The sequence below is a fragment of the Otolemur garnettii genome, unplaced genomic scaffold (genome assembly GCF_000181295.1).
Source record: "Otolemur garnettii isolate 467f Iridium unplaced genomic scaffold, OtoGar3 scaffold00001, whole genome shotgun sequence".
NCBI classification, from domain to species: domain Eukaryota; kingdom Metazoa; phylum Chordata; class Mammalia; order Primates; family Galagidae; genus Otolemur; species Otolemur garnettii.
In genome coordinates this window covers 72,505,127-72,513,336 of record NW_003852396.1, presented here as the reverse complement: position 1 = coordinate 72,513,336, position 8,210 = coordinate 72,505,127, and the positions used below count along the sequence as shown (strand labels likewise).

The 8,210-nt window shown below is 46.8% G+C and overlaps 1 protein-coding gene across 2 annotated transcripts in view; it reads left to right on the top strand.

Moving 5' to 3' along the window:
* The window catches only part of SPI1 (Spi-1 proto-oncogene), an 18,845-nt gene that overhangs the window by 3,494 nt on the left and 7,141 nt on the right, over positions 1-8,210 (top strand). The gene's annotated exons all lie outside the window — the stretch shown is intronic.

Below are 8,210 nucleotides of genomic sequence, written 5' to 3'. Positions count from 1 at the left end.
GCCACAAAGCCCGGCCATTTTTTGGTTGCAGCCATCATTGTTTGGCGGGCCCGGGCTGGGGATTCGAACCCGCCACCTTAGGTGTATGTGGCTGGAGCCTTAGCCGCTTGAGCCACAGGTGCCGAGCCAGTGTCGCCAATCTTGACAACCAAAAATATCTCTCCAGATTCACCTGGGAAACACAGCACCCCTAGTTGGGAACTGCTGGGCCAAGGGAAAGCCTCTAAAGAATCCCTGTCCAGCAGAGGTCAATGACCTCAGGTTTCTGGGGTGGAGGCTGAGGAAGAGACCTGGGCCAGGAGATCCTTCTGCCTCAGTCTAACTGTCAGGGGACAGGAGGCATCAGGTGCCTGGGACTTGGACAGGGGGAGTGAGAGGTAACCCAAAGTGGTTCATGAATTATTGATGTGGACGGCCTTGAACCCAAGGTGAGGTAGCACAATCAATGGGAGAGTCTTCAGGGGGCCTTTCTCTCTGGGACTCAGCCAGGCCAGACATGGGGGCACCTGCAGCCCCATGGTGCAGTGACAGGCTGGGCAATGCAGCTGAGAAAGATGTCACCCACCTTGTGAAGGTCACACCTTGTGGCCAGTCACAGCTGTAGCTCCACTCTACAGATGCACGTGTGGCAGTCTCAGGGTGATGGGCACACTCAGGGCTGTCACAGGTGGTGGGTCCATATTTATGGCTCTTCCACCCGGATGCCAAACCTGGGGAGCGGCTTCATCTGGATCTCACACCTCGCAACCTGGCAGCCTCATCCTGAGGGTAGGTGGTGGATATGTCTCAAGGCCACACCTGGGAACACACAGGCATCTTTCAGAACCCTGGAGCTAGAAAGGGTTTAAAATATCCTTTCAGGCCAGGTGCACTGGCTCATGCCTGTAATCCTGGGAGGCCAGAGCCAGGAGGATCACTTGAGTTCGGGAATTTGAAAACAGCCTGAGCAAGAGCAAGAACCTGTCTCTACTAAAACTAGAAAAAATTAGCCAGGGTGTGGTGGCAGGCACCTGTAGGCCCAGCTACTTAGGAGGCTGAGGCAAGATTCTTGAACCCAGGAGTTTGAGATTGCTGTGAGAGAGGCTGAGGCCATGGCACTGTAGCCTGGATGCCAGGTGACAGTGAGATTCTGTCTCAAAAAAAAAAAAAAAAAAAATATATATATATATATATCCTTTGCATTCTTTCAAAGTTATTCCTAATTATATAAGAAATACAGCCTTGGGGTTGGGTGCAGTGGCTCATACCTATAATCCTAGCACTCTGGGCAGGTGGATTGCCTGAGCTCATGGGTTTGAGACCAGCTTAAGCCACAGCAAGACCCTATCTCTAAAAAAAAGTACCCCTGACTCGGCACCTGTAGCTCAAGTGGCTGAGGCACGCCAGCCACATACACCAGAGCTGGTGGGTTCAAATCCAGCCCTGGGCCTGCCAAACAACGACAACAATGACAACTACAACCAAAAAATGGCTGGGGGTTGTGGCGGGCACCTGTACTCCCAGCTACTTGGGAGGCTGAGGCAAGAGAATTGCTTAAGCCCAAGAGTTTGAGGTTGCTGTGAGCTATGACACCAGAGAATTCTACTAAGGGTAACAAAGTGAGATTCTGTCTCAAAAAAAAAGACAGAAAGAAATAGAGCCTCTTTGTGGAAAACCCAGGCAACACAGAAAGAAATCTCTGTCATCCAACTGGCAGAGGCCCAGCTATCCCAGCCAGGATCAAGAAGAGGGTCTTGGTGACCCTGACCACACACTCACTCTTCTACTAAACAGTTTCAGGGCCTGACATGGTCCCTCTGGGCCTGAGGACTGGCGCCCCCTGGTGGTCTGGGTCCCAGAGAACAGCAGGGCAGGACCCCTGCCTCCGTCAGGGATGCTTTCTCCTTGGCTCAGTCCGCTCGCCACTTCACTGGGTTTGGGTGCATTTCCTTTAGGTCTTGCAGCCTCACTTTTCTTTCCTGTAATATGAGGGCACTATCTGAGCCTGGGGCTGGGGCTGAGGATGTAAGCCCTTGAGAGGAGGCTGGGATTGTCCTGGCTCAGGGCCCAGGTAGGATCCTTATATCTGAGGGAAGGGCGGGGCTCTAGGAATGACTCCTGTAGGATGCTTGGGTGCCCTGTTTTGACGATGGTGTTCTCAGTTCTGCCCCCCTAAATCATTGCCAATCTGGGCATTGATGTCCCTTTCTAAAACCTATTGGAAGGTATCGTCCGAGGACTCAAGAATAGAGACAACCCCACATCCTCCCAGCAATTTCTGCATGTTGTCTCTGTCCACATTTTAAGGTAGTGAAGCTTAGCAAAAAGGATTTGGGGCTGGACCTGGGTCTAGCCTTGGCTCCCTCACTTACCAGCCATGAAACCTTCCGGAGCCCCTGTTTCCTCATCCATAAAATGAGAGCATGAAAACATTTCCCTCCAAGAGCTGTAATGATTCAATTAGGCGAGGTGACATTCTGGGAGCAAACCCCGTGGACTCTTGGTTCATGTTGTGGTGGACTTATGGGTCCCCCAAGGCATGTGGGATGAAGCAGCTAGTGGAGGGGGACCACACAGGGTGACATATCAGCTGGGTCATTTTCTACCAACTCAAGTAACAGCCAACCCCCCTTTCAACCCATCCTGCCAACCCCTTGCCATCCTACCCACTCATCCACTAGTGCCCTCATTTGTCCTGCCATGGCGTCGTCTCTGAGTATACGCCGTGTACCAGACACTGTCAGAGGCTCTGGTGATGAGGAACCAGACAAGGCTGCTGCTTGTCTGGAGCTTACCACCAGAGGCTCTGGTGATGAGGAACCAGACAAGGCTGCTCCTTGTCTGGAGCTTACCTTCCAGCGAGGGGAGAGAGACAGTAAACAATCAAGCAACCAGACCTGTAATCATAAGCCCTAGAAAAAGCAAGGCTGACATAGCGCACAATGTCCATGTGGGCTGCGTTAACTCAAGTGGTCCAGGAAGGCCTCTTAGGAGGTGGCAGTCGAGTTGAAATCTGAGCCCAGAGAAGAACTGCACAGGCAAGGCAGGCAGGGGAAGGTGTTCTGGGTAAAAGGAATGTCAAGTGCAAAAGCAGGAAGGACCTGATAGAAGACCAGAGAGGCTGGTGAGCACTGGAGCAGGGCGGGGGGAAATGAAGCCACGGGTATCAGCCATAGTGGGAGTTTGGCTTTTATCACAGCTACAATGGGAAGCCATTGGAGGAATTTCAGAAGGGAACTGATATGATCCAAATAACCGTGTGCACTTATGTGTGCGTGTGAGCATGTGTGTGTTGAAAATGTAAATATAGGCTGGCGCCTGTAGCACAGTGGTTACAGCGCCAGCCACATACACTGAGGCTGGCAGGTTCAAACCCAGCCCAGGCCAGCTAAACAGCAATGACAACTGCAACAAAAAATAGCCAGGTGTTGTAGGGGGTGCCTGTAGTCCCAGCTACTTGGGAGGCTGAGGCAAGAGAATGGCTTGAGCCCAAGAGTTTGAGGTAGCCCAAGAGTTTGACGCCATGGCACTCTACCCAAGGTGACATAGTGAGAATGTCTCAAAAAAAAAAAAAAAGAGAAAAGAAAATGTAAATGTATTTTAAATCTTTAATGTTTAACTATGAAAATAAATACTCATTGCAAAAGCAAAAAGTACATGTCAAATAACACAGTCCGCTCTTCCCAGTCTCACTCCTCACTGGCAGCACTTTAGCCTTGCAGATATTTTACCCTACGCGTGTAACCCTGAATGTTTGTAAACACAAGTACATACATTCTAATCATTCAGAAACACGCTGCTCTTCAATTTGCTATTTTTTTTTAGTTTTTTTTTTATTTTATTGTTGGGGATTCATTGAGGGTACAAGAAACCAGGTTACACTGGTTGCATTTGTTATGTAAAGTCCCTCTTCAATTTGCTATTTTTTATTTAAATTTGTCATCGACATTTCTCTATGACACACACAGCGTATTACAGACAGATACGAGCTGTTTTCCCAGTCTTTCTATTGCAGGGGTACGTATACGTACAAACGAAGATGCAGAACAGAGACTTAGAGCAAAAACAAACAAACAATTATTTAGTGACTTTTATGTGTCAGGCAGGAACAAATCAGCTTGATTTTTCAGCTTGAGGTATTCTCCTTTCATTTGTACTATGAACGATGGGAATTTGACTCTAGCTATTCCTGACATCTGCACACATACGGGCTCACATTTCTCTACATGTCCCCAAACCATTACCGTGCATGGCAACTGTGTTGAATAGGTATTTGAATTTTTCAATATGACCAAGTGACTATTACTCACAGCTGAGCCACATGGCATCCTTTGGTTACCTGGGCTTTCTGGTTCCCATATTCGGAGGGGCAATATACCAAGGACATAAAGAGTCCTGCTCCTGGAACAAGGCTGGTGGCACTCATCACCCATCTCCTCTATTGCTATCTGCTGTGACCATGGGAAGATAGTCAACCCCTTCTATGCCTCAACTTCATAACAATACCTATTTCACAGGATAGTGATGGGAGTGAGCTGCTACCTGTGACATGGTTACAGCAGGGCCTGGCAAATAGGGAATGTTACATGCAGATTTGTTATCATTATGGTCTCCCAAGAAAGAGCACATGGGAGGTAAGGTTTTTGTTGTTGCTTTATGTTTTACCTCGTGTCTTTATTCCATGCTCTCACTTGATTAATTGTACTTTGGCTATGTACAGAATCTACATGGAAAAGCGTTTTCTTTCTCTTTACAAATTTGAAAGCATTTTATCTACTGCCTTGTGGCTACTGGCTTTTTTTCTTAGGAAGTCCGATGCCATTTCATGTTCTCTTTTTTGTAAATAACCTGGTTTTCATTTTCGTTTGCTTATTTTTTTTCCTGTGTTTTGTTTTATTTCTCTGGAAGTTTGTAGTATCTTCTTCTGATACCTAATGGTGCTACTGTATAAGCTTTTTAAAAGGTCACTGTCTCCTGGGTGCAGGATAGACAGAAAGGAGGTGAGGCCAGGAGCTGGGAGAAAGAATACTTAGGAAACCACGGAATAATCCAGGCAAGAGATGGTGGCGGTTTAGACGAGTAAAGACAGAAAGCGGTGGACAGACTCAAGATAGATTTTGAAAGTTGGGATCATAGAATTTGCTGTTTTTACAGTTCTTTTAAATTGTGGTGGCTCGGCACCTGTGGCTCAAGTGGCTAGGGCGCCAGCCACATACACCTAAGGTGGCGGGTTCGAGTCTAGCCCAGGCCCACCAAACAACAATGACGGCTGCAACCAAAAACAGCCGGGCGTTGTGGTGGGTGCCTGTGGTCCCAGCTGCTTGGGAGGCGGAGGCAGGAGACTCGCTTGAGCCCAGGAGTTGGAGGTTGCTGTGAGCTGTGATGCCATGGCACTCTACCCAGGGGGACAGCTTGAGGCTCTGTCTCAAAAAAAAAATAAAAAAAATTGTGGTAACACTTCACCATTTTAACCAAGGGTAAAACTTACCATTTTAACCATTTTTAGGTACACAGATCAGTGGTATTAAACACATTCACAGTACCGTGCAACTGTCACCATGATCCATCTCCAGAACTCTTTTCATGCTGTGAAACTGAAACTGTCAGCTCAGCGCCCATAGCATAGTGGTTATGGCACCAGCCACATACACCAAAGCTGGTGGGTTCAAACCTGGCCCGGGCCAGCTAAACAAAAATGACAACTGCAACAACAAATAGTTAGGCCTGTGGCAGGAGCCTGTAGTCCCAGCTACTTGGGAGACAGAGGCAAGAGAATCGCTTAAGCCCGAGAGTTGGAGGTTGCTGTGTGCTGTGAGCTGTGACGCCACAGCACTCTACAAAGGGCAACAGAGTGAGACTGTCTCAAAAAAAACAAAAAACTGAAACTCTGTTGCCATTAAACAATGACCCCCCCCATCCTCCTCTCTTCCCAGCCCTGGGCAAACACTATTCTGCCTCCATGAATGTGACTACTCTAGAAGCCTCAGATTAGCAGAATCACAAAGTATCGATCCTTTTATACTGCTTGTTTTACTTAGCATAATGTTCTCAAGGCTCTTCCATGTTTTAGCATGTGTCAGAATTTCTTTCCTCTTTAAGGCTGAATAATATTCCATTGTATATATGTACCATATTTTGTTTATCCATTCATCTGTCAATGGATATTTGTGGGTTGCTTCCATCTTTTGGCTATCATGAATAATGCTGCTATGAACGTGGGGGTACAAATAATTCTTCAAGACCCTGTTTTAAATTCTTCTGGATAAAGCCGGGCGTAGTGGCTCACACCTATAATCCTAGCACTCTGGGAGGCTGAAGTGAGTGGATTGCCTGAGCTCCTGAGTTGGAGACCAGCCTAAGCCAGAGCAAGACCCTTTCTCTAAAAATAGCCGGCTGTTGTGATGGGTGCCTATAGTCCCAGCTACTTGGGAGACTGAGGCAAGAGAATTGCTTGAGGCCAGGAGTTTGAGGTTGCTGTGAGCTGTGATGCCACAGTGCTCTCTACAAGGGTGACAAAATGAGACTGTGTCTCAAAAAAAAAAAAAAATTCTGGGCGGCAGCTGTGGCTCAGTGAGTAGGGCGCTGGACTCATATACTGAGGATAGCAGGTTCAAATCCAGCCCCAGCCAAATTGCAACAAAAACAACAAAAAATAGCGGGGCATTGTGGCGCAGGCACCTTTAGTCCCAGCTCCTCAGGAGGCTGAGGCAAGAGAATTGCCTAAGCCCAAGAGCTAGAGGTTGCTGTGAGCTGTGAAGCCACAGCACTCTACCGACGGCAACAAAGTGAGACTCTGTCTCTAAAAAAACAAAAAGAAAAAAAATTCTTTTGGATATATACAAAAGTGGAATCACTAGGTTATATGGTAGTTCTAGTTTTAATTTTATGAGGAAACACCACACTATCTTCCACAGTGGCTACTCCACTTTAAACTTCTAACAACAGTACACAAGGAGTATAATTTCTCCATATCTTCACCAATGAGTCTTCTTTTCTTTCTTTTTTTTTATTTTTGAGACAGAGTCTCACTTTGTCACCTTCAGTAGAGTGCTATGGAGTCATAGCTCACAGCAACCTCAAACTCTTGGGCTCAAGCAATTCTCTTGCCTCAGCCTCCCAAGTAGCTGGGACTACAGGCGCCCACCACAATGCCCAGCTGTTTTTAGAGACGGGATCTTGTTCTTGCTGAGGCTGGTCTCGAATGTGTGAGCTCAGGCAATCCACCAGCCTCGGCCTCCCAGAGTGCTAGGATTACAGGCATGAGCCACTCAGCCCATCCCCTTATTTTCTGTTTTTTTAAAAAATAGCAGCCATCTTAATGAGTGTGCCAGAATTCACTATTTTTGATAGAATTGGTGAAGGAAAGTTCCAAAGTATGAATCTTTCCATCCATCCATCCATATTTCCATATACCCTTTCATCCTTTATACCACTAACCATCTACCCATTCATCAGTTTATTTATACACCCATCTGCTCATCTACTTACCCATCTTTCCAGCTGTCCTGCCCTCCACCTACCAAGCCCTCCACCTACCTTGCACTGGTTGATCTATATAATACATACGCACTAAGTATCTTTTCTATACCAGGCACTTTTCTAGGTGCTGTGGAATAAATAAAACATAGGTCTATCTTATATTCTAAGTATAAGAATATATGTCTATGTCTTGTAACAAGGGAAATTATTAGAACTCTAATACTTAGAATGTAAGCTAGAGAGTAACAATTTCCACGAGACCCGCAGCTCTCTGTTCTCTGCACTTCAGTTTCTATATCTAAACCAGCAGTTCTCAACCTGTGGGTTGTGACCCAGGGGAACCGTATTAAAGGGTCGCGGCATTAGGAAGGTTGAGAACCACTGATCTAAACGATCTTCAGGAGAGCATTGGCTTTAGGAGCCTTAGTCCAGTGGCCTGTGATTTCTGGAGAAGGTTTTCATCTTGGCCCTCCTTTCTTGATTCCTCATCTTTCTTCTCTGTTTTGATTGTACTTTTGCTCCCTTGGGGATAGCCCTGGGCTTTAGGCTGGAGTTTCTGTTCTAAGGAAATAAGGTCAACTGAATGACACTTAGGGACTGACTTTTTTTTTTTTTAATTTTTTTTGTAGAGACAGAGTCTCACTTTATCACCCACGGTAGAGTGCTCTGGCATCACAGCTCACAGCAACCTCCAGCTCTTGGGCTTAGGTGATTCTCTTGCCTCAGCCTCCCGAGTAGCTGGGACTATAGCC